This window comes from Panthera pardus, unplaced genomic scaffold (genome assembly GCF_024362965.1).
Source record: "Panthera pardus isolate Hobbes unplaced genomic scaffold, ASM2436296v1 HiC_scaffold_7, whole genome shotgun sequence".
Taxonomy (NCBI): Eukaryota; Metazoa; Chordata; class Mammalia; order Carnivora; family Felidae; genus Panthera; species Panthera pardus.
The window spans coordinates 52,309,896-52,328,416 of record NW_026527002.1 but is presented as its reverse complement, the minus strand read 5'-3'; the positions used below and the strand labels follow the sequence as shown (position 1 = coordinate 52,328,416).

The following is an 18,521-nucleotide window of genomic DNA, read 5'->3' as shown; positions in this document are numbered from 1 at the left end:
AATTGAAAACATACAGTTTGGTAAGATAAAATTTGGTTCAAAATGCCTTTTTGGTGAAAATGACCATTTGCCACTAGTTTTTCAAGTATCAGAAGTACTAGTATCCTGCAAAGCAATTTTGCAATCTATTGTGTTTTTAAGAATTTTTGATTATTCTTTTAAAAAAATTTTTTCAGTTTCTTTTTTTTCTGGGTAAAAAGTTTGAATTTATTTTTTAAATGAAATATAAAGTACATCTTGGCTTTTAAAATACAAAGATTGGGGAGGGAGATGCTAAACCAAAAAATCTCTTTTTTTAAATACCAGGACATTGGGACATGCTATTTATTCTGCTGAAATACTGCCCCGCCCTCTGCACCACTGTCTTTTCCCTATCTTCGCTTGTTCTTGAAGACGGCTTCAAAATCAATGCTATTGAGAAGATTCCCTGGAGAGCCTCAAGTTAGATTTGGCTTTGTGAATACATTTTTTTTTTTTGTAGATGAAGTTTTTCTATCATTCATCACAATTTGCAATGTTATATTTGAAAGTATTTGCAGTATATTAGTTAAGAATACAAGCTCTGGAGCCAGGCTGCATCAGTTCAGACCCCAGCTATGCCACGAAGAGGCTGTAGGACCTTGGCCTGTTACATCACTTCTTGCTCCCTCAGTTTCTTTATGAGTAAAATGGTGCTAAAAATAGTAATGACCTCATAATTAAATGAGAGACTATATTTACGAACATTGCATATTGCCCTGGCATATCAATTTTTTATCTATTTGGCATTTGTGTTTAATTATGGAATCTTTATCTTTCTCATTATACTGTAAGCTCTGTCAGTAGTGACCATGCCTGCTTGTGAACCAATGTACCCAGCAGATAATAAACATGCTGAACTCATTTGCTGAATGAATAAATGAATGAATGAGCTAATAGTGTGGTAATTTGAAAGAAGTTAATTAGAAGTTTAGGACCAGGTGTGCCTGGGTGGCTTGGTTGGTTAAACATCTGACTCTTGATCTCAGCTCAGGTCTTGATCTGAAGGTCCTGAGTTTAAGCCCTGTATTGGGCTCCACGTTTGGCATAGAGCCTACTTAAAAAAAAAAAAAAAAAAAAAAAAAAAAAAAAAAACGTTTAGGACCAAAAATATTTTACTCATTTAGTTGTCCCTTTATAATATGTACTTTAAAATCACCCTATAGAACATTTGGAATTTAGGTTTTTGATTTTGACAAAAGGCACTTTGACAAGAATCTTAATTCATTGAAGTGGTGGCTATGACATGATTTGATGTTTAAAACTCCAAAATTGAATTTGTCAGAAAAAGGCATGTCTGTTTTAACAATGTGAAGTTAATTGAGCTTATTTGGACAGTCACTATTATGGTGGTCATATCAGGATGTTTTTCATTACCCAAAATGCAATGGACATTTTACACTTAAAAAGTAAGGGTGTCTATTCCTAAGGTGAACAAATTAAAAAAAAAAAAAAACTTTCACATAAAAAAAAAACCCACACACAAAGGTAGCATTTTACTGGGCCTTCTCTCTTTTTCTGTTCAGTCCAAATGGAAACGATGAAGTCCTGGGTTATGATGCAAACTCATAAGCCAATTCTTAATAAATGCTCAACTTACATTCTCATTGTATTGTTCTTCTAAAAGTAGTTATTTTCACATTAAGTGAAGCTTTATTTTTTTGCATGATATATCTCTTTTAAAATAAATCACATGAAGTTCGAAGCAGTATCACTTTGACAATTTATATTACATCACAAACTGAATTTTATGCCAAATCTGATCTATACACGCTGCAACTATGTTCAGCCAGTATTTGGTCTAGTTTGAATTTAATACCCAACTGGCCTAAATCTGACAGACTTGATTTTATTAATACAAGAAAGTTTGCTCTGTTCTGCATATGTGCCAGAAATAATTGTGGTTCATTGAGAAGACTAAAGGGAAGGTTGCTGAATAAAGCTTTAAGGATTGAAATGAAGGGCCACAGTAACAGGAACTGATACATTAAATGTTACAGATTTTGTACTGATAAGAGGATCTAGTGAAAAAAACATTTTCATGCTCTTTACAAGTTATTATTTAAACAGCAGGCCAAAACTATAAGAAAGTGTGCTGTGCTCATTTGTATTTAGCAGTGTAAAAAAAAAATCCATGGATTGGTTTGAATTATCTGAATATCTTACATATGGCAATGCCTGAATTAATTACATAGGGGCTGAATTATCAGATTGGTTTTCATTTTATGGATGTTGCCATGCTTTGCCTTTAGATAAGTGTCATCTGAGTCAGCTTGGGCTGCCATAGACAGCCATAGACAACCATAGATTTTTGCCATAGCCAAAATACCATAGACTGGGTGGCTTAAAGAAGTGAAACTTATTTTCTCACAGTCCTGGAGGCCAGAAGTTTAAGATCAAGGTGCTGGCAAAGTTGCCTCTTCTTGGCTTGCAGGTGCCCACCCTCTTGCTATGTCTTCACATGGTTGGCCCTCTGTGAATGCATGATGTCTTTGGGTGTCCAAATTTCCTCTTCTAATAAGGACACCAGTCAGGGCCCACCTTAATGACCTCATTTTAACCCAATCATCTCTGTAAATGCCTTATCTTCAGATACAGTCACATTCTGAAATACTGGAGGTGAAGGCTTCAAACTATGAATACTATGGGGACACAATTCAACATTTAATACCAGAGATGTTTGTTTCCAAATACCGACATTTTGAATCTCCAGCATGAAAGCTACGGTACAAAATAGCTTTTATAAATATGATCACGAGCACACTCCTAGAATGTAAGAACACCTTTACCTTCCCATAGCTACTTTTTCTGCACTGTATGTTTGAGATTAGATTAAAGACGCTGTAAGTAGGTATACATTTTTTGCTAAAGTAATACATGGAACTAAAGTAAATAGGGACACGTATCTCCTGAAAATGTTTTGATGATTTTCTTTACTTTCACCCCAACTAGCTTATAAGGGCTCAAGGGGTGAAGTCCACATTTGTCTGCATCCCCAGTAACTAGCACAGTGCCAGACTCAGAGTAGGTAATTAATAAGTATTTATTTATTGGATGAATACATTAATGATTTTTCTAGTAATAGGCAATTATAAATCATAAAACAAAGATAGAATCTTCAAAGTGGTTAATAAGCTATTACAAGTATGGTTTATTGGAGGAAGTTTTATTTTAAGCTTATTAATATATTCATGTTTAAATGATATCACCTGATATGAATCTACAGAAATTAAATTAAATTAAATCTACAGAAATTAAAAAGTGATTAATTTTGGATAGATTTATTTCAACATTTTAAATTATGCCTCGGGGAGCCTGGGTGGCTCACTCGGTTGAGCGTCCGACTTCGGCTCGGGTCATGATCTCATGGTCCGTGAGTTCGAGCCCCATGTCGGGCTCTGTGCCAACAGCTCAGAGCCTGGAGCCTGTTTTGGATTCTGTGTCTCCCTCTCTCTCTGACCCTCCCTCATTCATGCTCTGTCTCTCTGAGTCTCAACAAAATAAATAAACGTTAAAAAAAATAATAAATTATGCCTCTAAAATTCTTTCCAGCAAATGACTTGAACAAGTAGATGCTTTTTTTTGAATGGAAATTAGTGCTCCAGATCATTATAAGGATACAGATATAAACGTGGGTGGTAACGGAAGCAATTTTGTAGAATTCTGTGAAGATAAGTTTACCTTTTGACAAGGAAGTTATGAAATAGCAATGGGATTACTCAGGTGTAGGAATAATACATGCTCGGGGAAAAACAAAAGTCTCGGGCAATTTTATGAGCACTTAAAAGTTCAGTAAAAGTATCCTGGGTACAGTCCTCAAGAAGAAATCTAGAATGTAAATGTGACTATGAAATCTCATTTTTAGTTAATGTTCTATATAGAGATTATAGGGTGGACAGAATGGAGCAAAGAAAAATGAAACCCAATGAGCAAGATGTTGACATGTGTTTTTAGAGGTTAGCTCTCCTGGCAAACATATCCATGTCATGGAGGTGGTGTATAAGCCTAGCGAAAGGTCTCCATTGGTTTGCCAGGGCTGCCATAACAAAATACTATGAACTCACTGGATTAAACAACATAAATTTATTTTTCATAGTTCTGGAGGCTGGAAGTTCAAGATCAAGGTGTTAGCAGGTTTGGTTTCTCCTGAAGCCTCTTTTCTTGGCTTGTGGATGGCTGTCTTCCTACTGTGTCCTCATAAAGTCTCTCCTCTGTGCATGTGCTTTTGCCAGTGTCTCTCTGTGTGTCCAAATTTCCTCTTCCTATAAAGACACAAATCACTTAGGTGATTTGTGTCTAGGGTAGGATTAGGCCCACCCAAATGGCTTCATTTTAACCTAAGCCCCTCATTAAAGTGTTTATCCCCAAATATAGTCGTACGCTGAGGTACTAAAGGTTAGGGCTTCAGCATATAAATGTGGGTGTAGGGAGAACAAGTCAGCCCTCAACAACATAGAGACATAAACAGACCTGTTTGATTTCATGCTTATAAACGACCTCCTCTTTATAGATTGACTTTCCACATACATTTTCTTATTGAGATTAACTGGACTGGTCAAATTTCCTCAAAGCCACTTTTCTGCATATCCATTTTCTCATTGACACTAGGATATACCACAGACACTTCTAACTCAACATGTCCTCACCTTGAGTCATTGATGACTCCTCATAACCTTTACCTCCTTTTGTGTTCTAGCTTTGTTATTGATGCCACCATTCACCTATTCAAACCAGCCTGAAGCTTAAGCTATTGAGTCTTTTTTCTTCATTACCTCCTTTCCTATCATAAATTTGGTTGACTCAGGCTCTATAACCTTTTCCAAATCTGTCCTCTTGCCTATTATCATCTCATTGCTTTGGTTAGGGCTCTTATTTTATCTTGCCTTCATTGCTACAATAACCTCCTTATGATTTTCAATCTATTCAATTCATACTCTATATATGGCCGTCAGAGAATTTCCCCTAAAATGTAAGCATGGCCATTTTGTTTTCTTTAACTTCAATGGCTCCAATTGCTAAAGTTTGGCTCTATTAAGAAGGCTCATTAGGGTGTCCGTGTATCCCTTCAAACCCCTCTCTAGTCTCACCCCAAATACCACATCTCCAGCCAGAACATGTTCCCTGAGTATGTCACTCATGTTTCCTTCCTTTTAGCTGTGGTCATGCTTTTATCTCTTCCCAGAGTAACCTGTTCTCCCCTGGTTCTTTCTCTCCAAATCATGCTGACTTAGCCAACTCCCATCCATCTGACTTTGTTCCACTCTTACCTTCCCAGGTACCAGAGACTCTTTCCTATCTCCCCTAGAGCATTTACCATCTCTATTCTACCATTTATAAGGCTGCTGCAATTATTTGCTTTTCTGCGTCTTTTTTACTTCCCTGAGAGTCCCTCATGGAAGAAATAGTTTCTTGGCAATCTGTTAATTTTTATAGCTCTAGCTAATATAATGAGATTAGGGATATTGCCCCTGGAGTCTGACTGACTGGGTTTCATTTCATCCTAACATTTCACCTTGAGATGTTAGTTCACCTCTTTAAACTTGCTACAAAGTAGACAAGAAGTACCGGTTATCTCATTATTTGGGCTATTTTTTTTTTTATTGACTAAAAAGAGAATGAATACATTTTTTTAGAGAAAGAAATGTATTCTATTTTTTTTTCTGAATGATGTAAATATGTCACCACCAAAAGGCAACAAAATAGAAAACTCTTAGTTGTCTTTCTTGCATATTACAGAAAGCTGGGAAGGGTGTTTGAGGTTATGTGTCAGGATTATGGATGTTTCATTCTTACCATTTTATCATCTTAATTTTACATTGACTTTTCCTCAGCCCTCTTTTTAAAGGAATCATATTAACATACTGTGTAGGGGGAATGAGCAAATTAAACTTCATTGCATTCTCAGGCATATTTGTTGTGAGGATAAGAAAGCATATTCTTAGAGAAAAGCCTAATAACATTATCTACTACTGCAGCCTCTTACCTAGTAGTATTTTATTATTTACTCTTGGAATTATTCCCAGATGTCATTATACCAGCATCATTAACATATCATTAAGCAGATATATAATCTTCACTCTCAGTTTTTTTGGCATCTGGCATGTCTATATTTATTTTAAAAAAAGTATTCAGTGTATTTCATCCATATTTTTTTAAATGTATTTTTAAAGTCTTTGGATTTTTATTAATTTCTTTGTGTTGGAAATACTACCTTTTGTTTCCATAAGCACGGCATGAAGCTAATAATTAAAACATGATGGAAATGGGACATAATAGGCATTTGATACATATTTGTCAGAAGATATTACATATAATTTACCTTTTAAATATTGATGTCATAATCTATAAATCACACATACATGAATAGTTTCAGATTGTTTTTGATGAGGAGGAATTTCAAATCACCAAAGGAAATCAACTGAATTCTCATATCGGTAGTTGAATTTAGATATCAGTATATTGTTCATTTCTGTACTTTGGGTTCATGTTACAGATCATAAATCAGATTTTCTCTAATCCTTTAAGTGTCAAACAATTCTGCGAAAATAAGCCAAATACTTCCCTCTTTTACATAATGGGATGTGACTTCAGATAAATGTTGAAAAAATAGATAGGAAAGAATGTTTCATTAAAGGGAATACAAAGGGGGTTGAACATGTAATATTTTTCATAAATTCACTCATGCTCAGAAAGCAGAACACAGCCAAACAGCAAGACAGAAAACTCTTCATGAGTAATAACAAACACATTGAAAAAAACCCACAAGGCTTGTCCTTTTCCTACCATAATAAAAATGCAGCATTAAAAATAGTACAAGAAAAACAATTCACTCATCAACGAGTGTGATTTTTTAAAATTAAAAATCAACAATGGAATTTCTGTTTATGTGTGTGTTTTAGGCAATCTTATATGAAAAAAATTGATATGTTGGTAATAAAATAACCTCATATCTGCATTAATTTTATTAAAAAATTTTTTTAATGTTTATTTATTTTTGAAGGAGAGAGAGACAGAGTGTGATTGGGGGAGGGGCAGAGAGAGAGACACACACAGAATCTGAAGCAGGCTTCAGGCTCTGAGCTGTCAGCACAGAGCCTGATGCAGGGGTCGAACTCACAAACCAAGAGATCATGACCTGAGCCGAAGTCAGATGCTCAACCGACTGAGCCACCCAGGCGCCCTGCATTAATTTTAAAATGTAAATTTATATATCTTTTTTCTTTTTTAGAAAAAGTTTATGTATTTATTTTAAGAGAGAGAGAGAGGAGAGAGGGTGTGCATGCCCACAGTGGGGGGAGGCAGAGGGATGGGAAGAGAGAATCCCAAGCAGGCTCCACACAGTCACTATCTGACAGCCGTGAGATCATGACCTGAGCCAGAAATCAAGAGTCAGACACTTAGCCAGTCAGTCAGACACCTGAGCCAGCCAGGTGACCCTAAAATTATATGTCTTAAATGATGTATTCATACTCATGACTTTGGATTAAAATCTAGGGCTTAACCTTATATTAAATTAAATACCTAAGCATGCCTTCAGATATTCTATATGTTGATTTGCAAATGCAAAAGCCTACACACAACTGTGCTCTCAGATTTGGCAATTATGTATAGTTGGATTAAAATATTTTGGAAGGAGGATACTAAATTCAGGCCATTATCAAAATTCTATTACATGTTTCACTGTAAGAAATTGAGATGTTAAAAATACTTATGCTTTTGATTTTATCTCATTAAAATAATGCACCATTAAGAAAGATGCACATGGACCAAGAAAAGCTTTGGGGATTTTTTTTCCTCTAATCTAAGAATAGAAAGGAGACAGGCCAGTGACGGACTATAATATGCAGTGAAACATAACTCTTGGCAATATTTCCCAACCAAAGTTCTCTGAGGGGGTAAATACACATTTGGACTACAGAAATCAGTGTACCTAATTTACTTAGAGTCTTACAAGGCATTTGACAAGGTTCCACACCAAAGATTGATAAAAACAAACAAAATCAGGTTGCCATTGGATTTAAAGAAATATTTGCTTTAAATGTAGAACTGGCTAAAAGACACAAATAAAAGTTAAAGATAATGGGGAATGCTTGTACGTAAATGTGTTCCTCAAATGTCTTTTATGGGGAATAGTAACCGATACGTATATTTGAAAAATAGTAAGAGCAGAAACTGGAATTAAAGGCAAATAGAGGTAAATTGAAGGGAATTTTCTAAAAGAACAAAACAAAGAAATAAAACCACCCAAAAATACATGTGAAAGGGAGCATAAGAAAAATAATTTTGACCCATATTCTAAATATTAATAGCTTAAAATTGGCATAATGAAGTCCCTCCTCACCAATCTCTCATGCTGTCACCAGCTACAGAGTTATTTTCTTCCTTCTTTGTCCCCGTCAGAAGTGAGAAGCATTTGGGATATTTTACCTAATTCTCCATTTGCCTTTCTGTTTCTCACTTGAAGGTGAGCTCTTGGAAGAAAGGGATAGCATATGATTCACCTTATGTTTCCAGCACCTTGAAAGGTACACACAACATAATAACAGCACCCATATACAATAAAAGTTCATTAAGTGGATTAAAAGAGAACTAGAACTCCATTCTACAGCTTGCTTCACATTGCACAATATTGCATGCAATACCTCTTTATGATGGAAAGTGCTTTTCCTAACAGCTGAATTTGTAAAATAAACTGTTCTTTTCTGTGTGTGTGTGTGTGTGTGTGTGTGTGTGTGTGTGTGTGTGTGTGTGTTTGTGTGTGTTTTAAGTTGTATTTCAGGAATAGCATCTCCTGTTGATTTCAAAGGTTTTGGACATCTAGTCTTTGACACAAAGCTCTAAATAGTGAGTTTTTAAAGGGACAGTTGAGAAAGAGCCCTCTTCTGCTTACTACTCAGCTGGCCAGAAGTAGGAGGGAAAGGCAAATCTGTAGGCAGAAGAGAGGATCCCAGTGGCCCTACCTTCTCCTCTCCAGGGTCCACTGCAAAAGGGAAGAGGAAAGAAGGAAACTGGAAAGGCACCATGAAATCTAGGAGCACTCAACTTGATTATTTTTCACCCAGTCACAAACTTAATGTGAATATAATGACCTAAAACTAAACTTGAAACTAAGCAGGCAATGATCACTTAAGAAACAATATCAAATGATTAACTTTGTTTTATTTCACTTTATTATATTTTATTTTACGTTTTTATTTTAATTCCAGTTAGTTAACACATAGTGTTATATTAGTTACAGGTGTATCTTTGTTTATTTTAAAACTCTTTCTGACTGTAAACTCTTTGTGGACAAAAATTTTGTTTGCCTTACTTGACTTTTTATTCCCAGGTCCTAGCATTGCACTTAGCACATTAGCATGTACTCACTATGTACTCACTGAATGATTGAATAAACAAAGAAATAAAACTCCTAGGAACTGAGCAAAGCAAGTAAAGCAAAGCAAACAATAAAAGCAAAGCAAAGCAAGCAAAGCAAACAATAAAAAACCCCAAACAAACAAACAAACACCTTATTACACAGGCAGTTACTAAAATGTGAACAAATTGAACTGTCTGAAATTCTTTGAAGAATGATTAGGGAATAGGAACACATACAAAAAAAAGTAGGTAAAGTTAGGGTTTTTTTTTTTTTTCCAATTATTCATTTACAAGATGGTTGTTTGGAAATCAGAATTTCCCACAGACTCATGTTTTACATAGTGATTGGCAAGTACCCCAAATACTATTTTACCAATAATGTAACAGGAAAAATTAATTAGTCATGTTTTTAAGATAATGCAAGTTAAGTTTCAACTTGAAAGGCCCTGGCTGGAATTTAAATTCCTCTTAAAAGTGTCTTTCAAAAAGTTTTTCCATATAGACAGAATAATGTGTGAAAAGATATTCAGCATTATTAGCCATTAGGAAAGTGCTAATTGAAACTACAATATGATACCAAAACACACCTATAAGAATGGCTAAAATTCTTAAAAAGTGCTAACATAAAATGCTGGTGAGGATGTGGAGAAACTTATGTAGGTACAATCAGTTTCTGTTAGCCACTGATTATGAGATGAAAGGAAAAAAAACTTAGTTGAATCATATAAAACTGTCAAAAAAAACCACACAAGATACTAAAAAGTTACTTACTATATTACAATAGCACAAAATTTGTACTGCCAATTTGTATTCTAATTCAAAATATTTTCAACAATTTATCCCCCAAATCGATCTCTTAGAAAGAATAAACAATAGAAACTCTTAACAATGAAGAGACACAAGCCAGCTAAGTGGATGGTGATTGTATAATATTATTCATTTACCTGATAGAATTGAGTATGTGAAACTTTTATCTGGAGCTTTGTCCATAAAGCATTTGTGGCCTCTACAGACAGGCAGTTTCAATAATAAAGGAGAAATTCATTTAATACAGTTATGTCCTAACTTGCTGGAACTGCTACCTCATGTAGCTTATAATACAGAAGGAACATTTCAAGAGTATTTTATGTTCCTTTGTTCACTGTAACATCTGTAAAGTGCTGACAAGATAAAAATAATCTGGACTTAGACTAACTGTTGAAAGCAAATCATTGTGTATTCATTTTATGGTGAGAGATAGTGTTCTGGTTGAAAAAGAAAGCATAATACTTAGGTATTGCAGAGTAGAATATTAAGAGAAGTAAGCTTGTTATTTTACCTTTTGGATTTTCCTGTGTATTACTGAGCTTGACACACTTAAATAGTGTGATTCTGAGAATTCTTAAGTACAGTTACTAAGCTGATTCCATCTAGAAAAGCTTTGATGCTATGTGGCCAGACAAAACTCCTAAGTAGTGGTCCATATGCAGATACTGAACAGGTCCTTGGAGTTCAGAAAAAATAGCAGAGGCTGCTCCAGTCATTTGCTCAGAGTAGCAAGAAATATCCATATGGAATTTGCATAAAAATCTCAAACCTTGGGCAAGTAACCTAAAATTTCTACGTCCCAGTTTCCTCATTGATAAAGTGGGGGATCAGTATATCAACTTCTACAATTGTTATACAGTTTAAATGAAGTGAAACTGTAATACACTTCAATTAGTGCCTTCTGCATGTTTACTGTTCTATAAGAGTTTTTAGTATTAAGACACAAACTTGTAGCACATAGTAGCGTAGTGCCTTGCTACTTATAAATGCATGGTCTGTGGACCAGCAGCATTTACATCACCTGGAAGTTTGTTAGATGCAAAATTTCTGGTCCCATTCCAGACCTAGTGTCTGCATTTTAACAAGATCCCTGGGTGTCTGTCTACACAGTAAAGATGAAAAAGGCTGGCTAGAGCAGTAGATTCATACTGAGGTATTTCTCTGGCTTCTATAAAGTGCTACCTGCCTTAATCTTTGCAGACTTCTGGAAGCTGGCCTCACTTCCTGGTCATATCTGAGTGGCCTAAATGTGGACACCTGCCCTGGCTGTACTAAAAATGTTGTCTTTCAAGGATTCCAAATGAGTGAGACACAAAGACTGGAAAAGTGGATACTGAATCACATTCCCTAGGAAGGAAAATCTACAAACTCCAGCAGTTGGAATAGCAAGAGTATTCTCAATTCCTGCTCTCATTTTCTGTTGTCTTGCAATGCCTGCTGGCTTGTATGTCTGCATAGGCTGCAGAAGATATGCCCTCATACACTCGGTTCTTGTTCCCAAACCACCCTAGTGCTCCTGGGTCCTTAGAAAAAAATTCCCACCTGTCCCCAGGGTTTTAGGGAAATAACCCAAAAGGGCCCTGAGAGAGCAAAGTAGAACTATTCTCCTTACAGATGCACCACCAAGGTTGCAGAAGAGTCAGTTTCAAAATCTACTAGGCACAGAAAGAGCTCGCAGCCTCTGTCCTCCCTCACCAGGAAATCCTAACTTGATAAAAATAAGTTACTCAGGTTTATGAGGATTCCAACTTACAGGTGTCTTGTCTTCATTGGAAAAAAGGTAAAGAAGGACAATGAATGAACCAAATACCAGAAACAGAGCAAAGAAACAATTGGTGCCAATTACCTGTTCTAGATCCTCAGGCATACATGTTGAAAAATCTATTATTTTGTAACATATGGGGTGTAATAGTTTTGCTCAGGCTCTTGTTTTGCTCTAGCTAAAACTGTGTAGCCTATCAGATTGAATAAAAAATAGAACCATTTTCAAGTCAATATAGCTAACTAAATGAAGTTTCTTTCAGGTGCAGAAACCTCCTAGTGATAGGATCACATGCATTTTAAAGTGACTCTTTTAGAGACTCGGTGTGCTTAAGCCATTCAATGGCTGCTGGGCTTGGGGGATCTGAGCTAGGAAACACCTAGTGCAAACAAGACTTTCATTAGGCTAAGTTCTGCTTTTTACCTTCAGAGGGGAATGTGTTAATCTTGCTCCTTACTGAGTGGAATATTTAATCAGCATTTTCATAAGGAGTGGAATTTCCATAAGTTAGAAACATGGTCTCCAGTAAGTACATGGTCTAAATCCCCATCTCTATTCTTACACATGCTCTTGACCATAATGCTTCACTTTCAAGTATTTCAGCACCATAAATGGTTTGCATAGCCCTGTGGGTCATCAGATCTCTTAATTTACTGAAAGCCTGAGTGCATTTAATAATTGCTGGGCACTCAAAGCCAAAGCTAGTCATCATTGGTTATTTACTTCTCTTTTCCTCTACAAAAAGGGAGAGAGCCAAATTCCCATAGCTGTCCCAATCTTCTCCCTCCCAAATGGAGAGAGAGAAAGTTTCTGCCAAAGCAGATTGTGTGCAGCTCTCCCTGCTTTGAAGCTGCCAGTTTTCCTAAGTACAGAATCAGGACTAATACATCATCCTTGAACTTTAAATTTCTAATGTGCCCCGACATTTGGAATAGTTTAGGATCCAAAGGGATAAGAAAGCTGTAGATTCTCCTTGTTTAATCATTTATCCTTTGTTTTCAATCTCCTTTTGCAGCTCAGGGCAGCTTACTGGTGTCAGTCTACCTGAGGGACCAAAGGGAGAAACCTAGGGTGGTCTTCCAGTGATTTGGAGGAAGGGCAGGTATATATGTGTTGAGACCATCATACAATTAAGGAATTTTTTCAACTATCAGGAAAAAGGGAATCGTGATTAATTTAATTTTTTTCAAGTGGAAATACAGGGAATTGGGTGAAATTTTGACAGATCAAAAGGAATGAAATGCCTAAGGTATGAGACCATAGGTAATAGCACCTCTATTTTCTAGTTTTCATTTCTCACAAGCTATTTTCCTCCCATTCAGCTTCTGCTTAATTCTTGAATTGAACACTAGCATTTTTAGCATTTCGTGTAACAAGGACCACAGGTTCTAATCACAGCACTAAAAATCACTGAGAATTAATAGAATTGCAGCTGTGTCTACACGTTGCCAAATATCAGTACCGATCTTAGGGAGAAAGGAGAAAAAACATGCAAAAAGCAATAGAAACTTTGCTTTGGAAAGTCTCAAGTAGCTTTTTCAGCTGGAAGGATATCTGAGATGCAAATGCCTTAGTAAAACTAATCAGTCACCTAGATACTAAGGATGAGCTTCAAGATACTCCCACTGTGTGTTAAAAATACAGCTAATGATCCAGGAACAACAATTATCTTTTTGTGCTATTAAAAAAAAGCTGCTATCATTTTGTTAACACCACTATGAATTGCTTAGGCCACCCAGAAGTAAGACCTTCCAATCACTCCAGTCTGTGAACTCCCCTAAGATAAGGACAGATTTGTTTTATCAGTCAGTTAACTTTCTGAGCACTGACAACAACAACAAAAAATGTAACTCACCACATTAAGATTCATTACAGTAGTTGTTTTGCAAAAGTAAATACATATTAAAACCTAAATGATTAAGACATTTCAATGGAAAGTAATTATGTCTCATATATTTCTTTTCCTATGTTAGGAAATATTTTTGACATAAATATAGCTTGGAGTTAGTCTATGAATTCTATTCCTACAGGTAATATGGAAGAGAAGGTGCTCAAAGTTGTGCCCATATTCCTTGACTTTTCTCTCTACCCCTCTGACTCATCTCAACCAAAGAAAATCCAAGTTTTGCATGTGTGTATGACTAATCATAATGTTGATCTTATGATTTTATAGCCAGAGAGATCTTTAGTGTGAGCTTTGGAGCCAGGCTACTCGATTTGAATCCTGCTTCAGGCACTTAGAATAGATCTATAACCTTGGGCCAGGCAACCTCTATTGCCTCCATTTACTCCTCTGTAAGAGGGGGATCGTAATAGTACCTACCTCACAAGATGGGTTTCAAGAAGTAGATGAATTAATCCATAACTGCACTCAGAACACATTGAAACTGGCCCAGAGAGAGCACTAGACCAATAGTTCTTGGTTTTAGCTAAATGTGTTATTTCATAGTGGAGAAAACCAAAAACTGAAGTTAATTCTACTGAAGCTCATCTTGGAATTTGTTTTGTTTTGCCCCTTTATCTTGTCAATGATTTGTGGTCTGTTAAGTTTTCCCCTAGCTATCCTAATGTCAATCCTTGTCAATGTGCCCTTGAAAGATGCATATACCCAGAGCCCTGAAAATAGCATATTTCCATACAGCTTTTTCTCTAAACTGTGACAGTTTCCACCTTAGCTATTACATGTGGTCAAAACACATCTTGTAAATTCATCACTTGGGGGTGACTAATTCCATATTTGCATCCATTTCATAATCATACACAGGATCACTGCTTACAATAGAGTCTAATTTCTCTTTTTTAATTTGTAATACATTTATCACCCTGCTCTACCAATCTCATTATCCTTTTTAAAAAAAGTCTAATCCTGTTAAAATTGTTTGGAAAGATTCTATATTACTTTGCAAATCTTTAGGTTAATAAAGTATAACTCATGATGTCAGTAATGTTATCATTAAAGTGTAGTGTTGACTTTGATTCTTATTTTGTTATTTTTCTCTGTATTGTTATAAATTTCCCCTCCTGTTATATAGGTAAAAAACTTGGAAATCTGGTGTTTTTTTCTCCTGCTTCTCTATCCCACATCTCTACAAAGAGTTGAGTAAACTTTGCAAGTGCTGGTTACTTACGGAAACAAAAGTGCTTGTTACAATTCAGTAACTGGGGTGGAGCAGGCACTTTTAATCTGAGCACAGCAATTTACAAGACAGAGTGCAGTTCCAAGAACCTTACATAAGCTCCCAAGAACCCAGGCTACACTGTCAGACACCTATCATTAAACTGCCTCCTGCCAAAGGATGGCTGTGGCCCTGTCACCCTGGTCAGCCCCGCAAGTCTCATTCACACCCCTTTTAATTGGCAGGCTCCCACTCTGGGCACCTCCATGGCCCTTGAAGCATTTTTTTTTCAGACAGATAACTTGACACTGCAAATTTGGCTGAGAGCCTGCTGGTGTGGGATGTCTTTACATCCACCCTCAGTGGTCACCTCAGTTTACATCCTTGAAATTCCAGCCTAAACATTTTGCAAATTACATTCCAGGGTAGAAAGATGTGGTCGCCTCAGAGGGATGGCTGGCCCCTTCACCTGTTCAAAGTAGGAAGATCTGATAGCTGGGAAAAGAAGGGGTGAAAAGGTGTTTTCTCCATGGACAGGAAGAAGGGACGAGAAGACTATCATCATTATATCAGCTTTTCAGGACGGGAGGAAGCCTAGAGTGTGTGGCGTTTTGTTTCCGACACGAATGAGGCAGCGGGCTCGGGAAACCTGATAACAGCTGTTGTGACCTTGGGGTCTGGAAACGGTTTCACTGATTGAAGTCATATAAGTTCAGCTAAATTTGAATGTGCTGTAAATATTTATCTGGCAGCCTGACATACAGTTGTTCCTGAAATTATGGGGCAGAGTCTTATCTTTCCTAGCATATAATTTTTGAAATGCTCTTCTGGATGGTGTTTAAGATTATAAATATAACTGAGTTATTGTTTTGTGCTCGGCTTTTCTCAGGCTTTGAGCCTGGTTAAAAGAAAAGAGGGTGTTTTCTGGCAACTCTGTTTTCCTAAATATATTGGAGACTGCAAGGAAAATCTGCTTAGAGACTAAGCCTTGGTGAAACATAAACAGTCTGCTTCAGCTGCAGCAATATATTTTCCCTCTCACATTTCCAGAGATGCTGGTATACAAGACCTCAGATCCAATAAGTATTTTATGTGAGAAATTGTTAATACGCAACATTCTTTTCCAGTGAGTTATTGAGTTGTAGTCTTCAAATGAGGCAGGCGACAAGCTAGTCTTGAATGAACTCATCCTTTTTTGCTTTAAAAGCTACTCTGAGCCAGCCCCACCCTGAGACACTGGGCATAAGAAACAGCAGGAACACAAACAGACCAGAGCCAGTCCCTTGATGGGTCCTCCCTCACATGGACCCGTCATCTCCCATTGACTTATATAGCACTTCACCCAGGAGGGTGTTGCCCTTTGAAGAGAACATGTGAGTAGTCAGAAGCAGGCCAGGATGAAAGGAGGGATAAGAATGAAACTGTCCAGGGGCGCCTGGGTGGCGCAGTCGGTTAAGCGTCCGACTTCAGCCAGGTCACGATCTCGCGGTCCGTGAGTTCGAGCCCCGCGTCAGGCTCTGGGCTGATGGCTCGGAGCCTGGAGCCTGTTTCCGATTCTGTGTCTCCCTCTCTCTCTGCCCCTCCCCCGTTCATGCTCTGTCTCTCTCTGTCCCAAAAATAAATACAAAAAAAACGTTGAAAAAAAAAAATTTAAAAAAAAAAAAATAAAAAAAAAAAAAAAGAATGAAACTGTCCAGGATTTAATCTGAGACCAAAACTGATGTGCAACCACTGTTGATGGTGTTCCATTGATTATAAGAGCCCATTTAATAATCTAATTCTTCTAACATCTCCAGACATTTTTACCAGCTGAGACAACTTCTAGGTTTATTAGAAATTCCCAGTTTGATTTAGATTTACCATTGAAGAACTTGACCATGTACTCCAAGAAGATAGTCAACCCTGTGGCCAGCTAATACATATGCAAAATTGCAGCATTGAGAGAGATCCTATAGCTCTGCTACATAATTAACAAAATCTTTTTCATGCAGTTGATTCCTTTTGCAGTGCTTATACTCAACAATCATTTATTATAGATGTATGAGACATCAAGGTCTAAACTACTTCTGGTGATATAAAGGTGAACCAGCCATAGACCTTACTTCCAGATACTTCACAATCATGTAGAGGAAGGAAGGTGAGAAGAGTTTCCAATCTAAGTATGATATAATTTCATAAGTAGTATGTTAGTGAAATGTGTTTGAGACAGGACCCAGTAGTAATCTCATCAAATGCCTTGGTGGAAGTAGGAGTAGCCAGAAATTTTAATCTTATTATGGAGTTATTTTTGGCAAGATGGGGGTGTTGTGCAATAGACTGTCTAAAATAACACATTTCCATTTAGGGTCTTTTATTCTGTTTGCTTTAAGATTGAATGAAAGTGTTTACTATTTCAAACCCAAGCCAAATTTACATCACACATATAAGCAGACATTATAGCATAAGGTGGAGAGGGCTGATATATGACATGTATTTTTACAGTCCCGTCCATGCCCACTGCAGATATTCAATTCAACCATGGCTCTCTTTCTGAAAAATTTAGCTTCAGACTTCTTACTCTACATATCCTTCAAACAGTTACTAATAATCAATCCTAGTGGGCATACTTAATGAAACTTATTTTATCATCTCAGGTATATATATTCTCAGATTCTATGGTGGAGACATTATTTACTAACTAGTAATTTTTGACAGTAGACTTATGTTTTCTGCCTTTTGCCAACTTTATTTTTCAAGGATTTCAATTTTATCATTAGAAAATATCCCAAATAACTAAAAAATAGGTAAGAAATGTATAGATTATCAATGAAACAGTTCTATATTTCCACAAAACCTACTTGGGGTTAATTCTATCTCTTTGAGGTTAGATTACACCATTGAGGAGCTCAAAAAAGTCCATAATGACCCAAAACCATAGTGTTTGTAAGTGTAAATTTTAAATATAATAATAATAGGGGTGCCTGGGTGGCTCAGTCGGTTAGGCGTCCAACTTCGGCTCAGGTCATGATCTCGCACTTCGTGAGTTCGAGCCCCGCGTCGGGCTCTGTGCTGACAGCTCAGAGCCTGGAGCCTGTTTCAGATTCTGTGTCTCCCTCTCTCTCTGACCCTCCCCCATTCATGCTCTGTCTCTCCCTGTCTCAAAAATAATTAAATATACGTTAAAAAAACTAAAATATAATAATAATAATAATAGAAGAAGAAGAAGAAGAAGAAGAAGAAGAAGAAGAAGAAGAAGAAGAAGGAAAGAAGAAGAGGAAAAAGGCAGCAGAGGGGAAGAGGAAGGACTCATGGAATTTAAACATTTCCAGATATATTATTATAGAATCAGTTCAGATTGTATGCAAGTTTCAATTGCTGGGTTAAGTCATCATTTTAATTTATTTACAAAATAATGTGAGCATATATAATGCTTCTGCAAACCCTAATGTGCCTGTTCTAGTCAGGGTAGCAAAAGTTATGCT

General features: G+C 36.6%; 1 long non-coding RNA gene across 1 annotated transcript in view; it reads right to left on the bottom strand.

The window, feature by feature from the left end:
- Nucleotides 1–4,086: 4,086 nt before the first annotated feature.
- Nucleotides 4,087–18,521, bottom strand: part of LOC128775356 (uncharacterized) — a 78,904-nt gene continuing 64,469 nt past the window's right edge. The window contains exon 2 of the long non-coding RNA XR_008420087.1: nucleotides 4,087–4,280. This is a non-coding gene — a long non-coding RNA (uncharacterized LOC128775356). The remainder of the gene's footprint in view (nucleotides 4,281–18,521) is intronic.